We start from the raw sequence: 20,494 nt of genomic DNA on the forward strand, positions 1-20,494 counted from the left end.
CAACCTCCCTGTAAATACGTCAGAGTTTGATTTGCCTTATACAGGAAACCTCCTTTACTGTAAAACAGGCTAATTACTCCTTGCCATCTCCCCAGTGGACACAGAGAACAACTGTTTATTCCCTTTTTTATAACAGTTTCCAAATGGGCAAGAAAAGGCTGATGTATCACTGCTCCTTTGTCTTTTTTCCCAACCAATCAAAACCAATGGCTTCAACAGTTGTTTCCAGGTCCTGCCTGGACCACCTCCTCTATCTTATATTCCTGCTAACAAATCAGAATGACACATGACTCTGTGCAACAGTACTGCATTGCTGACCATTGGCAGTGAGCTGCTATACTCTCCCCTTCTGGCACCCTGCTGCCTAACCAGTCATCCCGTTTCATATCTGTGCATTTAATTTCCCCTTTCTAAATGTAGTATTTGCTCTTGTCTTTATTGAATTTCATCACACAGATTTTGGACCTTTCTTCCAATTTATCAAGATCATTTTGAACATAAACATGTCCTGAAAAGTGACTTGTCCTCCCAAGGGGTCTTCCCTATTCTGTAATAAGAGTTGTTTATGAAAGTATTGATCACAAGAAGACCAGGACTGACAGCTGGAGGGTCTCACTTGAAGCATCTTCAGAGTCTGACAGCAAGCCCTGGATAACTGCTCTTTGAGCACACTGTCTGAACCACCTGAGCAGTCTCTTTATGGTGATTTTACCCAATTCATATTTCTCTACTTTAGTTATAAGAATGTCACTGTGGGAGCCTGGATCAAAAGCTTTAGTCAAGTCAAGATGGATAGAGATCATAGAATCATAGAAACAATAAGGTTGGAAAAGACCTCTAGGATCATCAAGTCCAACTGCCAATGATGATAACCATCAAGATGATAACCCTAACTGCCTCCTCCTTCTTCACAAGGCCCATCGCTCTGAAACAAAAGAAAAAAAAGACAGAAATTATACTGGCTTGACTATTTATCCTGGACAAATGCATGTTGACTTCTCTGAATCACCTTATTATCTAGACATTTACAAACAGTTTTCCCATTTGTTCCACTGTTTTTTCCAGTCATTGAAATTAGTCTGGCTGGTTAATAACTCCCTGGGTCCAGTCCTACCATTTTTCCCCAGATATTTTTCACTACTTCTGGTCCATTGAGACCTTTCCTCCTTTTCATGGCTATGCTTGTTCTACAGGCAAGAGTGAAGCCCGATGCACTCTTGTGCTACCATCCACACTTTGCAAGCCCCCATGGCTGGCTTAGGATGCCTCTAGCCTGGGTGAATCATCCAGACACTAGTTTCTGGGCTCTGGTACCCTGTCCATGCCACTGTCCGTCCTGCATGCAAGGACAGCCCCTTCGAGAAAAGCACCTACAGAAACATTTTTTGCCAGACATTGGCTCCACTGTATCACTGAAAAGCGTTTTGGGATCGATGACAACAGATGTCACATGTATCACTATTGCAGTCTACCCACAACACAGGTATATGTATGCATCCATAGGCAACAGCAGTGATGCTTCCCTTCATCCATGCCCCAGAGCACACCCCAACCCTGACTCTGAGTCGAGGTACTCAATCAGCTCAGATGCTGTATATGGGCTTGCACATAAACACCAGCCTCTGCTTAAAATACAGGATGGATGTAGCCAAAAACCTCCCTAAAATGCTTGCTAATGGTCTGGAATTGCTCTGGCTAGTTCTTTAAGTACTTTTAGTACTGTCATGGTTTCAGCTGGGATAGAGTTAATTTTCTTCACTCTAGCTGGTATAGTGCTGTGCTTTGAAATTAGCATGGAAAAAAACCTGTTGAGATAACACACAGATGTTTAGGCTGTTGCTGGGCAGCGCTGATACTAGTCAAGGACATGTCTAGCCTCCCATGCTCTGCTGGGTGCACAAGAAGCCGGGAGGGGAGGGGGCACAGCTAAGAGAGTGGATTCAAACTGACCAAAGGGATATTCCATATCATGTAACGTCATGCCCAGTATGCTGCCTGGGAGGGGCTGGCCGGGGGAGGGAGGGAGCAATCGCGGCTCGGGGACGGGCAGCATTGGTCGGCGGGTGGTGAGCGGTTGTATCATTCGTGTTTCTGCGTTTTTGTTCCCTGTTTTCCCTTTCCTTCCTTTTCCCTTTTATTATATTAACATTACTGTCATTATTATCATAATCATTTATCATCATCATTCTATTGTAGTTATTAAACTGTGCTTATCTCAACCCACAAGTTCTTTTGCTCGTCCGATTCTCTTCCCCATCCCACAGGGGTGGGGGGGTGGTGAGCGAGCGGCTGCGTGGTGTTCAGTTGCCAGCTGAGGCTGAACCACGACAGTCTATTTTTGGCACCCAACGTGGGGCACGAAGGCTTTGAGATAATAACAGTTGCTGGTCACAGCATTGATTAATCTGCTCGCAGTATTAGTTTGTCCAGTCTTTACCACGCTGATTGTAAAGTACATGTTAAAACTTGCTGTTGGTTCTGTCAGTTGGCTGTGCTCTGCAGTGATTAGAGATATTTTGCCTAGGAGACTTGTTATTAAAACACTGGCCTTGACTGTTATCAGTTATTTAGGTTTTGCATGGAAGCCGTTACTGTACTACAGCTACCACCTCATGGAGGCAATTAGCAATTATACCTCCTCCTCTGAGGAGTTTTTTATGGAGGAAATACAGAATGGCACCGTAGCTAATATCTTATGTAATGTCTCCTCCTTCATTACAACAACTTTTCAGTATCTTGAACATCCTTGTGTAGTTAAGATACATCTGTTGATATTGCTTTGGCAAGTGGTATCAGATCTGTCTAAGGTTAGTAAACAAGTTAAGAATATAATCCAGAGATCTGTCCCAAGGCTCGATAGCTATGCGTGGCAGGGTATGTGGGAAAGTATGGGCAAATGCCTAAGACGGTGGGCACCCCTCGTGGTGTGGGACTTCACCCCTGAACAAGTGCAGAATCCTGAAAAATTAGTAGAACATTTGGAGGAAATATGTTGTCACCCTGGCAATTCCAGAGAGATACAGATCACTGCCATGTGCTGGGGTCTGGCTTATGCCTATCGAGCCCTATTTAACACTATTCAGTACCCCCAAGGGAAAGAGAAGGGAACTACTCCGACCCCCGTGACAAGTACTGCGGCCACCCAAACCCTCACGACAGAGACTGCAGCCACTCCAACCCCAGCGACAAGCACTGCGGCCACCCAACCCGCCGCGACAGAGACTGCAGTTACTCCAACCCCGGTGACAAGCACTGCGGCCACCCAACCTGCTGTGACAGAGAATGCAGCTACTCAAACCCCGGTGATGAGCACGGCGGCCACCCAACCCACCGTGACAGAGAATGCAGCTACTCCAACCCCGGTGACAAGCACTGCGGCCACCCAACCCGTTGCGACAGATACTGCAGCTGCTCCAACCCCGGTGATGAGCACGGCGGCCACTCAAACCCCCACGACAGGCACTGCAGCTACTCAAACCCCAGTGCCAAGCGTTGCAGCTGAACCAGAGGACCAACCTGTGCCAGTATCAGTCGCCCCTATACGCAAGAAGAAATCATGGAAGAGAAAGTCAACTCGTTTAGAAAGAGATTACGATGAACCAGGGCCATCACGAGAAGAGGAGGAGGAGGAGGAACCATGTGTACAAGAAACGGAAACTACCCGATCTCTATCCTTGAGTGAGTTGCGGGATATACGGAAAGATTTCGGGCGTCATTCAGGTGAGCACGTTATCACCTGGCTGCTCCGATGCTGGGATAATGGGGCCAGTAGTTTGGAATTAGAGGGGAAGGAAGCCAAACAACTGGGATCCCTCTCTAGGGAAGGGGGCATTGATAAAGCAATTGGAAAAGGAACACAAGCCCTCAGCCTCTGGAGGCGGCTCCTGGCTGCGGTGAGAGAGAGGTATCCCTTCAAAGAAGATATTGTATTTCGCCTAGGAAAATGGACGACCATGGAAAAAGGCATTCAGCATCTAAGGGAATTAGCCGTGCTTGAGGTGGTTTATGGTGACCTGGACGATCAGCGGTCCTCCAAAGATCCAGATGAAGCTGAGTGCACACGACCCATGTGGCGGAAGAATGTACGGAGCGCACCATCCTCGTATGCAAACTCATTGGCAGTGATGTCCTGGAAAGATGACGAGACACCAACGGTGGCTGAGTTGATTGATAGACTCCGGGAATATGAAGCGAATCTCTCTTCCTCGCTCGTCTCTGCTGTTGAGAAACTGTCCCGAGAGGTCCAACAACTCAAAGAAGATATGTCCTACTCCCCACCAGTACGGACCAGTATCTCAGCCATTAGGAGTAATCGTCCCTTGGCTCAAGAGAAGGGATACACACGACGGGGCACCCTATGGTTTTACCTGTGTGATCATGGAGAGGACATGAAGAAGTGGGATGGAAAACCTACCTCAGCCTTAGAGGCGCGGGTACGTGAGCTGCAAGGGAGAACAATTACTCAGGGAAGTTTCTCCAGGAGAGCTGCTGCTCCAGTTTCCCGTAAGCAATTCTCTAGACAGAGGAGCAGAAGTGCTGATGGCCTGACTGACCTTAACAGAGACACCCGTGATTCATATCTACTGGAAGTGAGTGATGAATACTATGATCAGGACTAGGGGGGCCCTGCCTCCAGCCAGGTGGAGGAAAGGGATAACTGGGTTTACTGGACTGTGTGGATCTGATGGCCTGGCACATCTGACCCACAGGAATATAGAGCTTTAGTGGACACCGGTGCACAGTGTACCTTAATGCCATCAAACTATATAGGGGCAGAACCCATCAGCATTGCTGGAGTGACAGGGGGATCCCAAGAGCTAACTGTATTGGAGGCCGAAGTGAGCCTAACTGGCAATGAGTGGCAGAAGCACCCCATTGTGACTGGCCCCGAGGCTCCGTGCATCCTTGGCATAGACTACCTCAGGAGAGGGTATTTCAAGGACCCAAAAGGTTACAAGTGGGCTTTTGGTGTAGCCGCCTTGGAGACGGCGGAAATTAAACAGCTGTCTACCTTGCCTGGCCTCTCGAAGGACCCTTCTGTTGTGGGGTTGCTGAAGGTCAAAGAACAACAGGTGCCGATCGCCACCACAACAGTGCACCGACGGCAATATCGCACCAACAGAGACTCTCTGATCCCCATCCACGGGCTCATTCGTAGACTGGAGAGCCAAGGAGTCATCAGTAAAACCCACTCACCCTTTAACAGTCCCATATGGCCAGTCCGGAAGTCTAATGGAGAGTGGAGGCTAACGGTAGACTATCGTGGCCTGAATGAAGTCACTCCACCGTTGAGTGCTGCTGTGCCAGACATGCTAGAACTTCAATATGAACTGGAGTCCAAGGCAGCCAAGTGGTATGCCACAATTGATATCGCTAATGCATTCTTCTCAATCCCTCTGGCAGCAGAGTGCAGGCCACAGTTTGCTTTTACTTGGAGTGGGGTCCAGTACACCTGGAATCGACTGCCCCAGGGGTGGAAACACAGCCCTACCATTTGCCATGGACTGATCCATAATGCTTTGGAACAAGGTGGAGCTCCCGAACACCTACAATACATTGATGACATCATCGTGTGGGGCAATACAGCAGAAGAAGTTTTTGAGAAAGGGAAGGAAATAGTTCAAATCCTCCTGAAAGCTGGTTTCGCCATAAAACAAAGTAAAGTTAAGGGACCTGCACGAGAAATCCAGTTCTTGGGAATAAAATGGCAAGATGGTCATCGTCAGATCCCCATGGATGTGATCAACAAAATAGCAGCCATGTCTCCACCAACCAGCAAAAAGGAAACACAAGCTTTCTTGGGCGTTGTGGGTTTTTGGAGAATGCATATTCCACACTACAGCCTGATCGTAAGCCCTCTCCATCAAGTGACCCGGAAAAAGAATGATTTCAAATGGGGCCCTGAGCAACGACACGCCTCTGAACAGATTAAACAGGAAATAGTTCATGCAGTAGCTCTTGGGCCAGTCGGGACAGGACAAGATGTACAGAATGTGCTCTGCACTGCAGCCGGGGAGAATGACCCTACCTGGAGCCTCTGGCAGAAAGCACCAGGGGAGACCCGAGGTCGACCCCTATGGTTTTGGAGTCGGGGATACAGAGGGTCCGAAGCCCGCTATACTCCAACTGAAAAAGAGATATTGGCAGCATATGAAGGGGTCCGAGCTGCTTCAGAAGTGGTTGGTACTGAAGCACAGTTGCTCCTGGCACCCCGACTGCCAGTGCTGGGCTGGATGTTCAAAGGAAATGTCCCCTCTACACACCATGCAACTGATGCTACGTGGAGTAAATGGGTTGCACTGATCACCCAGCGGGCTCGAGTAGGAAACCCCAGTCGCCCAGGAATCTTGGAAGTGATTATGGAGTGGCCAGAAGGCAAAGACTTTGGATTATCACCAGAGGAGGAGGTGACACGTGCTGAAGAAGCCCCACTGTATAACACACTGCCAGAAGATGAGAAGCAATATGCCCTGTTTACTGATGGGTCCTGTCGCCTTGTGGGAAAGCACCGGAGATGGAAGGCTGCTGTATGGAGTCCTACACGACAAGTAGCAGAAACTGCTGAAGGAGAAGGTGAATCGAGCCAGTTTGCAGAAGTAAAGGCCATCCAGCTGGCCTTAGACATCGCTGAACGGGAAAAGTGGCCAGTGCTCTATCTCTATACTGATTCCTGGATGGTGGCAAATGCCCTGTGGGGCTGGCTGCAGCAGTGGAAGCAAAGCAACTGGCAGCGCAGAGGCAAACCCATCTGGGCTGCCACATTGTGGCAAGATATTGCTGCCCGGGTAGAGAACCTGGTTGTAAAGGTACGGCATGTGGATGCTCACGTCCCCAAGAGTCGGGCCACTGAAGAACATCGAAACAACCAGCAGGTAGATCAGGCTGCCAAGATTGAAGTGGCTGAGGTGGATGTGGACTGGCAACATAAGGGTGAACTATTTCTAGCTCGGTGGGCCCATGACACCTCAGGCCATCAAGGGAGAGATGCAACATACAGGTGGGCTCGTGAACGAGGGGTGGACTTGACCATGGACGTTATTGCGCAGGTTATCCACGAATGTGAAACATGTGCTGCAATCAAGCAAGCGAAGCAGGTAAAGCCTCTGTGGTATGGGGGACGATGGCTGAAATATAAATATGGGGAGGCCTGGCAAATTGACTATATCACACTCCCACAGACCCGCCAAGGTAAGCGCCATGTTCTCACCATGGTAGAAGCAACCACCGGCTGGCTGGAAACATATCCTGTCCCCCACGCCACTGCCCGGAACACTATCCTGGGTCTCGAAAAACAAGTCCTGTGGCGACATGGCACCCCAGAGAGAATTGAGTCAGATAATGGGACTCATTTCTGAAACCACCTCATAGACACCTGGGCCAAAGAGCATGGCACTGAGTGGGTGTATCACATCCCCTATCACGCACCAGCCTCTGGGAAAATCGAAAGATACAATGCACTATTAAAGATGACACTGAGAGCAATGGGGGGTGGAACATTTAAACACTGGGATACACATTTAGCAAAAGCCACCTGGTTAGTCAACACAAGGGGATCTGCCAGGCGAGCTGGCCCGGCCCAATCAGAATCCTTACGTACTGTGGAAGGGGATAGAGTCCCTGTAGTGCACATAAAAAATATGCTGGGCAAGACAGTCTGGGTTATTCCTGCTTCCAGCAGAGGCAAACCCACTCGTGGGATTGCGTTTGCTCGAGGACCTGGGTGCACTTGGTGGGTGATGCGGGAGGATGGAGGAGTTCGGTGTGTACCCCAGGGGGATTTAATTTTGGGTGAAAACAGCCAATGAACTGAATAATATGCTGTTAATTGTAATATGATGTTGTATGTCATCACTACTATGGTTGCATCAATGGAATGTTATCACGGTGGGAATCTCCCAATTAATAATAATAGCAAATGAACTTTCAATGGAACCGAGCAAAGTGCAGCAGTGAGAGAACAAGAACTACCAGTGCAGCGGTGATGGAACAAGGACTGACATGCAACAATCTGACCCCACGCACACCGCCTCTCTGAAGGACCCTTACAAGAGATGAAATCCAAAGTCATGGACTAAATGAACTCAATGGACATTTCACAGGCATTCTACAGGGGTGTTCCATAAACTAGTGGAATGATAGATGAAAATCTGTATATATATATATATATATTGTTAAAGGATAAGAAGATGGATAAGGATTATTGAAGTTGTACTGAATAGTATGGGACCTGAGCATGATGTCAATGATATGGAATAAGGGGTGGATACTGTCATGGTTTCAGCTGGGATAGAGTTAATTTTCTTCACTCTAGCTGGTATAGTGCTGTGCTTTGAAATTAGCATGGAAAAAAACCTGTTGAGATAACACACAGATGTTTAGGCTGTTGCTGGGCAGCGCTGATACTAGTCAAGGACATGTCTAGCTTCCCATGCTCTGCTGGGTGCACAAGAAGCCGGGAGGGGAGGGGGCACAGCTAAGAGAGTGGATTCAAACTGACCAAAGGGATATTCCATATCATGTAACGTCATGCCCAGTATGCTACCTGGGAGGGGCTGGCCGGGGGAGGGAGGGAGCAATCGCGGCTCGGGGACGGGCAGCGTCGGTCGGCGGGTGGTGAGCGGTTGTATCGTTCGTGTTTCTGCGTTTTTGTTCCCTGTTTTCCCTTTCCTTCCTTTTCCCTTTTATTATATTAACATTACTGTCATTATTATCATAATCATTTATCATCATCATTCTATTGTAGTTATTAAACTGTGCTTATCTCAACCCACAAGTTCTTTTGCTCGTCCGATTCTCTTCCCCATCCCACAGGGGTGGGGGGGTGGTGAGCGAGCGGCTGTGTGGTGTTCAGTTGCCAGCTGAGGCTGAACCACGACACCAGGGTATGTTTAAGCTGATCTTGCTGATAAGCATCTAAATCATCTAAATATTCTTTAACATGCTCTTTCCATATTCTGGCCTGTGCTTTCATCCCCTTGTTATATTAATCATATTAAGCAGCTGGTCTCAGGCACTTATTGTAAGATTAAACAATACAGCATCAAATATTTCATCCTTCTCCATACCACTCAGTATTAGCTGAAAGCTTGCTTTAGTAATGAGCCTATATTCTTCATTCCTTTAACTTCTAATATACTTCCCAAATATTTCCCCTTTCCCTTTTATGACCCAGGATAATCACAGCTCATTTTGCACTTTCACCATCTCTATATTCCTTTGCCTGTGCTTTTCTCTAATACTTATCTTTAGACACGTGTCTTTGTTTCTGTGCTTCAAGAGTACTATTGTAATTCACTGCTGAGCTCTAGATACAGCTGTACAGGCCCCTCTCAGAGAGCTTGCCATTCTGCCCAGCTCACAAGCTCAGGGCGTTCACCCATCTGGCTCTGTAGCTGAATGGAGCCATAGTGTCTCGCAGGAGCCCAGCTGTGCATCATGGGAGTACAAGTGCTCCCCAGCCCCTCCAGCCTCTCCCAGCCACCCTGTTTTCCCCACACCTTGGGCACACAGGGCTAAGTAGGGAGATTCAGATACTTTTCCTTATATTCACGTTGGCTGAAGACTTTTATTCAAGGCTTCCCACTGGTAAACAAACATCTGCTCCATCAGCAAGCATGCAAACACAGCAAGGGAATCAGCCCTCTACTCTCTCTAGAAGTGCCTGCCCTGGCAGCAAAGCACAGACACAAGCCCACAATCAAAACCACATTTCCCCAATACCTTCATTCACAAGCCTGGGCCAAAGCAAAGCTCAAGCAGAGCAATGCGACTCTCTCTAGGTAGAAGGGTTGAACGTATGATGTGATTTTGGGCTGGTTATGGCTGAGAAGAGGTAATTCTCTTCACTGTGGTGCCTGTGGTGGTCGGGGACCTTTCCAGCTTTCCGCGCTCTGCCGCGTAGGCAGGATGCTGGGAGGGGCGGGACCACGGACGGGGCAGCTGACCCCAACTGGCAAATATCTCTTCCTCGCTCGTCTCTGCTGTGGAGAAACTATCCCGAGAGTTCCAGCAACTCAAAGAAGGTATGTCCTACTCCCCACCTGTATGGAGTAGTGTCTCAGCTTGTAGGAATAAGCGTCCTTTGGCTCAAAGAAGGGGATACACACCACAGGCCACCCTATGGTTCTACCTGCATGTCCATGGAGAGGACATGATCAGGTGGGACGGCAAGCCTACCTTGACCCTACAGGCACGGGTACGTGAACTGCAAGGAAGAACAATCAGTCAAGGAGGATCTTCCAGGAAAGCTGCTGCTCCAGTTTCCAGTGAGCAAGTCCCCAGACAGAGGAGTAGAAATGTGATTTTATTTCTGAGCGTAATAGAGAGACTCTTGATTCACATTTACAGGAAGTGAGTTGCGAATGCCATGATCAAGACTAGAGGGGCCCTGCCTCCAGCCAGGTGGAGGAAAGGGATAACCGGGTTTATTGGACTGTGTGGATCCGATGGCCTGGCACGTCCGACCCACAGGAGTATAAAGCTTTAGTGGACACCGGCGCACAGTGCACCTTAATGCCATCAAACTATAAAGGGGCAGAACCCATCAGTATTGCTGGAGTGACAGGGGGATCCCAAGAGTTAACTCTGATGGAGGCCAAAGTGAGCCTAACTGGGAATGAGTGGCAGAAGCACCCCATTGTGACTGGCCCAGAGGCTCCGTGCATCCTTGGCATAGACTACCTCAGGAGAGGGTATTTCAAGGACCCAAAAGGGTACAGGTGGGCTTTTGGTGTAGCTGCCTTGGAGACGGAGGAAACTAAACAGCTGTCTACCTTGCCCGGTCTCTCAAAGGACCCTTCTGTTGTGGGGTTGCTGAAAGTCCAAGAACAACATGTGCCGATCGCTGTGGGATATCTGGAAAGCAAAGGACACGTAGTGAACAATCCAGGCTCGGACTGCACGGACTTAATCGGGCTGGGAACAAGAAGGCCTCAAGGATGTTGCGAGTTAAAACCAATGTATGTAGCTATTAATAACAGGTGTGTTTTTGTATTTCCCAAGGCTTACAAAGCGGCATGGTACGAGCTTACTGTGGGAACATGTGGGATGGCATTACGCCTTCCTGATAAGTTGCATTCCAAGATTGGCCAGAGGTGCTACTCTGTCAACAGGGGCCGCATCCCATACCACCGGCAGGAGTGTCTCGTTACAGCGTAGCAAAACAAGGCGGGAGTTGCCGATGCTGCTAGTGGCTATCCTTGGGATAAAGCCCAAGGCCATGCTGACCAACTAATAATAGGCTTGCATATAATAAACAGTAGAGGCTTGTGTGTGATAAGGTGGTTGCAGAGCTATATTAACCGCGCTGTGTCTGTAATAAACTGGCATTTGCTTGATCATATTGGTCGTGTGCAGTGTCCGTGACTTCCGCGTCAGCAGATCGCCACCACAACAGTGCACCAGCGGCAATATCGCATGAACCGAGACTCCCTCATTCACATCCATGACCTCATTCGTTGACTGGAGAGCCAAGGAGTCATCAGTAAGACCCACACACCCTTTAACAGTCCCATATGGCCAGTGCGGAAGTCTGATGGAGAGTGGAGGCTAACAGTAGACTATTGTGGCCTGAATGAAGTCACTCCACCGTTGAGTGCTGCTGTGCCAGTCATGCTAGAACTTCAATACGAACTGGAGTCAAAGGCAGCCAAGTGGTATGCCACAATTGATATTGCTAATGCATTCTTCTCAATCCCTCTGGCAGCAGAGTGCAGGCCACAGTTTGCTTTTACTTGGAGGGGCGTCCAGTACACCTGGAATCAACTGCCCCAGGGGTGGAAACACAGTCCTACCATTTGCCATGGACTGATTCAGACTGTACTGGAACAGGGAGAAGCTCCAGAACACCTTCAGTAGATGGATGATATCATCGTGTGGGGCAACACAGCGGAAGAAGTTTTTGAGGAAGGAGAGAAAATAGTCCAAATCCTTCTGAAAGCTGGTTTTGCCATAAAACAAAGTAAGGTGAAGGGACCCGCACAAGAGATCCAGTTCTTAGGAAACAAATGGCAAGATGGACATCATCAGATTCCAATGGATGTGATGATCAAAATAGCCGCCATGTCTCCACCAACTAGCAAAAAGGAAACACAAGCTTTCTTGGGCGTTGTGGGTTTTTGGAGAATGCATATTCCACACTACAGCCTGATCGTAAGCCCTCTCCATCAAGTGACCCGGAAAAAGAATGATTTCAAATGGGGCCCTGAGCAACGACACGCCTCTGAACAGATTAAACAGGAAATAGTTCATGCAGTAGCTCTTGGGCCAGTCGGGACAGGACAAGATGTACAGAATGTGCTCTGCACTGCAGCCGGGGAGAATGACCCTACCTGGAGCCTCTGGCAGAAAGCACCAGGGGAGACCCGGGGTCGACCCCTAGGGTTTTGGAGTCGGGGATACAGAGGGTCCGAAGCCCGCTATACTCCAACTGAAAAAGAGATATTGGCAGCATATGAAGGGGTCCGAGCTGCTTCAGAAGTGGTTGGTACTGAAGCACAGTTGCTCCTGGCACCCCGACTGCCAGTGCTGGGCTGGATGTTCAGAGGGAACGTCCCCTCCACACACCATGCAACTGACGCTACGTGGAGTAAATGGGTTGCACTGATCACCCAGCGGGCTTGAGTAGGAAACCCCAGTCTCCCAGGAATCTTGGAAGTGATTATGGAATGGCCAGAAGGCAAAGATTTTGTATTATCACCAGAGAAGGAGGTGACACATGCTGAAGAAGCCCCACTCTATAACAAACTGACAGAAAAGGCGAAGCAATATGCCCTGTTCACTGATGGGTCCTGTCGCCTTGCGGGAAAGCACCAGAGATGGAAGGCAGCCGTATGGAGTCCTACACGACAAGTAGCAGAAACTGCTGAAGGAGAAGGTGAATCGAGCCAGTTTGCAGAGGTAAAAGCCATCCAGCTGGCCTTAAACATTGCTGAATGGGAAAAGTGGCCAGTGCTCAATGTCTATAGTGGTTCATGGATGGTGGCAAATGCCCTGTGGGGCTGTTTACAGCAGTGGAAGCAAAGCAACTGGCAGCGCAGAGGCAAACCCACCTGGGCTTCCACGTTGTGGCAAGATATTGCTGCCCGGGTAGAGAAACTGGTTGTAAAGGTACAGCATGTGGATGCTCACATCCCCAAGAGTTGGGCCGCTGAAGAACATTGAAACAACCAGCAGGTAGATCAGGCTGCCAAGATTGAAGTGGCTGAGGTAGATCTGGACTGGCAGCATAAGGGTGAACTATTTCTAGCTTGGTGGGCCCATGACACCTCAGGCCATCAAGGGAGAGATGCAACACACAGGTGGGCTCGTGATCAAGGGGTGGACTTGACCATGAAAGCTATTGCACAGGTTATCCATGAATGTGAAACCTGTGCTGCAATCAAGCAAGCGAAGCAGGTAAAGCCTCTGTGGTATGGGGGACGATGGCTGAAATATAAATATGGGGAGGCCTGGCAAATTGACTATATCACACTCCCACAAACCTGCCAAGGCAAGCGCCATGTGCTTACAATGGTAGAAATGACTGGCTGGCTGGAAACATATCCTGTCCCCCACGCCACTGCCCGGAACACTATCTTGGGTCTCAGAAAACAAGTCCTGTGGCGACATGGCTCCCCAGAGAGAATTGAGTCAGACAGTGGGACTCATTTCTGAAATAACCTCATAGACACCTAGGCCAAAGAGCATGGCATTGAGTGGGTGTATCACATCCCCTATCATGCACCAGCCTCTGGGAAAATTGAACAGTACAATGGATTGTTAAAAACTACACTGAGAGCAATGGGGGGTGGAACATTCAAGCACTGGGATACACATTTAGCAAAAGCCACGTGGTTAGTCAACACGAGGGGATCTGCCAATCGAGCTGGCCCTGCCCAGTCAGAAATCCTACATACTGTGGAAGGGGATAGAGTCCCTGTAGTGCACACAAAAAGTATGCTGGGCAAAACAGTCTGGGTTCTTCCTGCCTCCGGCAAAGGCAAACACATTCGTGGGATTGCTTTTGCTTGAGGACCTGGGTGTACTTGGTGGGTGATGTGGGAGGATGGAGAAATCCGATGTGTGCCTCAAGGGGATTTGATTTTGGGCGAAAACAGTCAATGAACTGAATGGCACAATGTGAACTGCTATATAATACTGTGTGTCACCTCTGTGTTGTATCAATGATATCAGAGGACGAGCCTCCCAACCCATGGAAGACAGACTGTGAAACAAGCCGTGCAGCAGTGATGGAACGATGACTGACTCGGTATGCAGCAACCCAACGCCACACACATCATCTCTCCCACCCTGAAAGACTGATACAACAGATGGAGCCCAGAGTCATGGACTGGGTGAACTCAGTGGACATTTTAATGGACGTTTTACAGGGAAGGTCCATGAACTAAGGGAATGATGTCTGTGTATTATGTTAAAGGGTGGGAAGGGGAGGGGTGGTGGTTGGTACGGTTGTATTGCATCGTCTGGGACCTGGGCATGGTGTAAATGGTATGGAATAAGGGGTGGAGAATGTGCTGGTTTTGGCTGAGAAGAGGTTAATTCTCCTCACTGTGGGGGGTCGGCTACCTTTCCAGCTTCCCGCGCTCTGCTGCGTGGTAGGGGGCTGGGAGGGGCAGGGCCATGGTGGGGGCGGCTGACCCCGACTGGCCAATGGCATGTTCATTCCATACCATGTGACTCCATGACCAGTATATTGAGGGGGAGCAGGTTGCAGCTCGGGGGTGGTGCGGCGTCGGGTTGGCGGGCGGTGAGCGGATGGGTGGCGTGCGGTTTGTTTCGGCGGTTCGTTCCCCTCCCCCCTCCCTTCTCCCACCCCGGGGTTTTGCGCCTCTCGTTTTTCTCCTTTACATTGCATTTCTGTTGTTGTTTCTTTTAATTTTAATTATTAAACTGTTCTTATCCCAACCCACGAGCGTGACCCTTCTGATTGTCTCCCCCATCTACCGGTGGGGGAGTGAGTGAGTGACTGTGTGGGGCTGAGCTGCCAGCTAAACCACGATACACCCCCAGCCTACTCGCTATTGGGGTGGTGTGAGAAGCAGAAAAGGCCTTAACGCTGTGTAAGCACTGTTCATCCTAAGTAAAGCATGTGTTTATTATCAACACTGTTTTCAGCATAAATCCAAAGCATAGCCCCATACTAGCTACTATGAAGACAATTAACTATCCCAGTCAAAACCAGCACAACAACACAGTAACCAATCCACAGTTTGCAGGGTGATTGTTTATTCAATGTTACAAAAGGAGACAATGTTATTATTAGAATGAAACTGCAGTAATTCTGGCTGGACTGAAATAAAAAATCTGATATCTACTCAAATCAAACTTCTGAAATCCACTTCTGATCTGAGTAGCTTTTTTTTCTGGGTATCCCTTCAGCTGTGGCCCTTTCTACTCTCCAAAAATGGCTGTAATTATGTCCAACCATGAAGAATGTTTTCAAGGTACTTAAGGGTTTGTCATGGTTTTAGCTGGGATAGAGTTAATTTTCTTCACTGTAGCTGGCATAGTGCTGTGCTTTGGACTTAGTATGAAAATAATAATGTTAACACACAGATATTTTAGTTATTGCTAGGTAGTGCTTGTACTAGTCAAGGACTTTTCCAGCTTCCCATGCTCTGCCAGGTGCACAAGAAGCTGGGAGGGGAGGGGGCACAGCTAAGAGAGCGGATCCAAACTGACCAAAGGGATATTCCATATCATATGACATCATACCCAGTATAGTAACTGGGAGGAGCTGGCTGGGGGAAGCAGCAATCGCGGCTCAGGGACCGGAGGCGTTGGTTGGTGGGTGGTGAGCAGTTGCATCACTTGTTTCGTTTTTTCCCTCCTCCCGAGGTTTCGCCTCTCTCTCTCTCTCTCATTATTTTCCTTTTCATTATAGTATTGTTTTTATAATTACTATTACATTTTAATTTTAATTAATAAACTGTCCTTATCTCAACCTATGATTTTTCTTACTTTGGCCCTTCCGATTCTCTCCCCCATCCCACTGGCATGGGGGGAGTGAGCGAGCGGCTGTGTGGTGCTTAGTTGCTGACTGAGGCTGAACCATGACAGAGTTCTAATGTGGTTTGTTCTTGTTTATATGGATAAAAATGAATAGACTAGATGGATGTCTACATTCCAATCACAGCCTTGAGTGTGTAGTCATGCTGGCATCAAGCTGCTTCAAACTAGCTGGTTTGAAATCTATGAAAAGCACTGCCAACAACAAAAATCCACGCTTTCATGTCACTGAAGATTGCATTTAGCACTTTGTCCTACTTTAAATTATCCTGCATACTTTGTTAAGTGTAAAATAAAAGAGGCACTGATCCTCAGAATCTGCAAGTAACAATTATTCTCAGGAACTTATGCAGTGGTATCATTGTGCCTGACAGTTACCACCTCGAAAGAATACTCTTTGTGACACAACTTCTCTCACAAACAACAGAAATATGAGGAAAATCACTATGGGGTACATCTTCCCTGATGAAAATTCAAACCTAGAACTGTTTACTAACAACAGAGCTTTTCAGCCTCTGATTAAGGTATCTTTGATTGAAAACCTAAGAATGGTGATACTAGCTCAGATCAAAGGTCCAACTAGCTCAATATCTTATATCTCACATTATTCAGGAGAAGATGTCCTGGTAAGAGTGTAAGAATGGGTCAAGTATATGATAGTTTCCTGAATACTCACCCAGCCTGCAAACATTTCTACTTTAAGACTTTACGTTATGGCTGAAACTTTCAAAGCAGGCTAAGAACTTTAGACATATACGTCCAACTATTTGTAGTGGAAGCTATTTAAAAGACACTAAATAGCTCTGGAAATGTCAGTGTTAGCGTACACCTGGCTCGAAAAGCATGCACTGTTTTCTACACTGTGGCAAACATCTGTCTGATGGGGTATTTTTCTGGTTTTGTTTCCCAAGGATGCAAGCTAAAATAGGAGCTGTTCAATTCTATGGTGATGAAGTATGATCACTCCCCTCATGTTGAGGTAGTGGTACCAGTGTTTAGCTGAAAATGATTGTGGTTTCAGATAATAAACCTACCTGCTGCAGTGTTTAATCTGATACTCTGCCGTCTACCTTCATCTGAATCTTTGAGTATCGTGTTTCCATTCAAAGAGAAGTTGTCATGGTTCAACCTTAGTCAGCAACTAAACACCACGCAGCTGCTCGTTCACTCTCCCCACCCCTGTGGGATGGGGAAGAGAATCGGAAGAGCAAAAGAACTTGTGGGTTGAGATAAGCACAGTTTAATAATTACAATATAATAATAATAATAATGATAATAAGAATATTAATAATATAATAAAAAGGAAAAGGAAAATAAAGGGGAAAAAAACCCCAGAAACACAAATGATACAACCGCTCACCACCCGCCGACTGACGCTGCCCGTCCCCAAGCCGCGATTGCTGCCTCCCTCCCCTGGCCAGCTCCTCCCAGTTAACATACTGGGCATGACGTTCCATGATATGGAATATCCCTTTGGCCCGTTTGAATCCGCTCTCTTAGCTGTGCCCCCTCCCCTCCCAGCTTCTTGTGCACCCGGCAGAGCATGGGAAGCTAGAAAAGTCCTTGACTAGTACAAGCACCACCCAGCAACAACGAAAACATCTGTGTGTTATCAACATTGTTTTCATACTATGTCCAAAGCACAGCACTATGCCAGCTGCAGTGGAGAAAACTAACTCTATCCCAGCTAAAACCATGACAGAAGTGAATGGCCATTTGATCCACACAGCTAATTGGCTTGTATGCGCGTTCCTACAAAGAGGAAAAAACAACAAAATCAGCATGAAAAAAAATATTTGAAAAAAATACTGTGTAGCTTAAATTGCTAAAGCTAAGAATTTCTGTACTGATAAATATATGTTTGTTATTGACATATTTACACTGAATTTCTTCCAGCAGCTATTTATATCTCAGGACACTGAGCGCCATAAATTAAAAATACAAGGAAAAGAAGCAAGAACATGAAACTTCTAGTTCACCACCACCACCACAGCAAGTGAGTTTAAATACACTTCTAGTGGATCTCTGCTATACAGCACTCCTTAAGAGACTTTGATGTCCTGTTGTGCTGAGATCCCTGAATGGGTTGTTGTACCTGCACAAGAGCAGCACCATACAGAACGGGCTCTGTCTGGAAACAGTACAGGCTTTTAGCACTGTGCCCAGGCTTATAAGCACTGCAGTAATTCAGCTATTTGAAGCTAGCTTGATTGGCACTTGCTTGTGGACCACTGTACAGTGCAGGCACGCACCTATCAGAAGCCACTGCAGACCACAGATGCTTCAATCATTTCTTCTTAAAAATATGACTTCTTTCTGTACCAATCACAGCATAGCATTGAGCCCACTTCAGTCATTGTGGAGGATTTGAAGATATGGATCATTCATCACCTGTGTCTATTCCATAAATATGGAAAACATCAACTCCAAGTAGAAGAGAAAGTAACCTTATTTGCTTCCATGAAATTGATTTCCTTTCTCTGGTTATCTCCTGTAATGGTTGGTCAAATGCACACAGTAGTTACAGTAGCACAGAGATGAGACAGGGTCAGGAATATTTCACCTAGTTGTCTGTTCTCTGCTTAAGGTTGGGGATAATTCAGTGCTAGAGCTCGAAGAGCTGTCCCTGTGTCCTTTCTTTCAGGGGGTGTAACCCTTCCAAGGGAGGGGTAGGAGGCAAAGCCATCCTGCCATTCTCCCCCCATGGCAGCCTGTGTTGCTAGCTGTACATGCTAGCTGGAGGAGGCTGTTCCAGGGTAATGCAGCATATGCTCTGCACACACAAATGTGAAGGTGTGACTCTTGGATGTTTCCTGGCAGTCTTTGATGCACCCTCCCCTGCTCACTCCTACTCATCATGAGCAGAGATTGTCACTAATTTCACAAAGCACATTTCTGAGCTCACCTATAATTGAAACAGCGGACTCTTGATGTGAGGCTACTGAGGCATAACTGTCTTAAAGACTGAATAAAGTATTGCCTTTTGTCCTCTAACAACCACAGAATGGAAAAAGTTATTGCCTGAGATTAGCTGCAATAATTATGTTTGCTGCCAGAACTATATGAGTAATTGTTATCTCCTACTTCTGAATAAATATGTCAATACTTTTAGACTTTTACTCTCTGCAAAAACCCTTTAGGAACCATTAGCAGTAAGTATGCATCAAGATGAAGCCACATTAAAAGGCAATTTACCTGGTTATAAATCAAAGAAAAGAGCAAAACCAGCTAATTGCAAAAAATCTCATCCGGATTTTACAGGTTATACCACACTTACTTTAAAGCTGTATCTGATAATATTCTGTGTGGCGATTCATGACACGGACTCCGTATTCATGCACAAGTGAAGCCGAAGCCATTTATTAGCAAGAGATCGGCCTTAATATAGTCTGCTTCCTGAGCTAGTATTTTTCCCTTCTCTCCGCCTCTGAATGTGTTCTCACACTAGCTCCATATATGGTATAAACATAGATAAGCGCACTCTCCTGCTTCGGTGCTCCAGCTGTGCCCCTGACCTTCTGTCCCACATATCAAGGCCTCAGTTCTATGTTTTTATGGGTTGTTTATCTATCCCACAGCTTGCGTCCAACAAGGGCAATGAGATCTCCAGTGCTGTCATGGGAGGCCACATTCACTTATTCCACAAGCTTCCACTGGCACAGTCCTTGACACGGCCTGCTCATGTAAACGAGACAAGCACCGGCAACCTACAACAGTCCGGTCTCTCAAACCAGCCACAGCAGGCAGCACTGGGTTGGACCTGGCCACCAGTCAATCCACATTAATTTGAGATCAATCTGTACATTTATTGGTAACAGGAGTGTATGGTCCTTTACCTCAGGGTTTATGTGCCTTTGCTTGGTCTTTCCTCTACTTCCAGAGTAGGCCTATTTGTTTTTCCCAGGGTCATAGATTCTGACTATATAGGAGAGAGAAAAATCATGGTCTGGACACCTACACCACCTTGCACTATACCTGCAGGGGAGCGAATTGCACAGTTGCTCCTACTGCTCAACACACAGATACAAGCTGGCAACCCCACCCATGCTGGCAAAAGGGCATCCACTGGTTTTGGAAGCACAGGTTTGCCTTGCATTTTTTGGACACTGAAATTACCATGAGACAACCACTGTTGACTTCTAGAATAAACAGTCGGGTGTTCACGGGTCTAGTGGACACTGGAGCGGATGTTTCTATAATTCAGCGGTCAGATTGGCTGCAGGAATGGCCATTAGTACAGGCGGTTGCTGCTGTTACTGGAATTGGAGGAACACAAGTACCTTGGCAAAGTATGCATTCCTTGATAGTAGAAGGTCCTGAAAACAAACAAGTGGTTTTAAAACCTTATGTTTTGACTGTGCCATGTACTCTGTGGGGTTGTGATCTCTTGCAACAATGGAACATAGCAATAATGACACTTTTTTAATGCAAGCCACTGACATTCAGCCGCGACTCAAGCTGGCTTGGCTGACAGACAAGCCAGTAT

General features: G+C 47.4%; 1 long non-coding RNA gene across 1 annotated transcript; it reads right to left on the reverse strand.

The window, feature by feature from the left end:
- Positions 1 to 15,069: 15,069 nt before the first annotated feature.
- On the reverse strand, positions 15,070 to 17,582 carry LOC135316271 (uncharacterized). The gene is made up of 2 exons (XR_010375690.1): positions 17,043 to 17,582; positions 15,070 to 16,203 (listed from the first exon to the last, which is right to left on the reverse strand). It is a non-coding gene; the product is annotated as an uncharacterized LOC135316271 (long non-coding RNA).
- Between the last annotated feature and the right edge of the window lie 2,912 nt (positions 17,583 to 20,494).

Source organism: Phalacrocorax carbo, chromosome 19, assembly GCF_963921805.1.
Source record: "Phalacrocorax carbo chromosome 19, bPhaCar2.1, whole genome shotgun sequence".
Classification (NCBI taxonomy): Eukaryota; Metazoa; Chordata; class Aves; order Suliformes; family Phalacrocoracidae; genus Phalacrocorax; species Phalacrocorax carbo.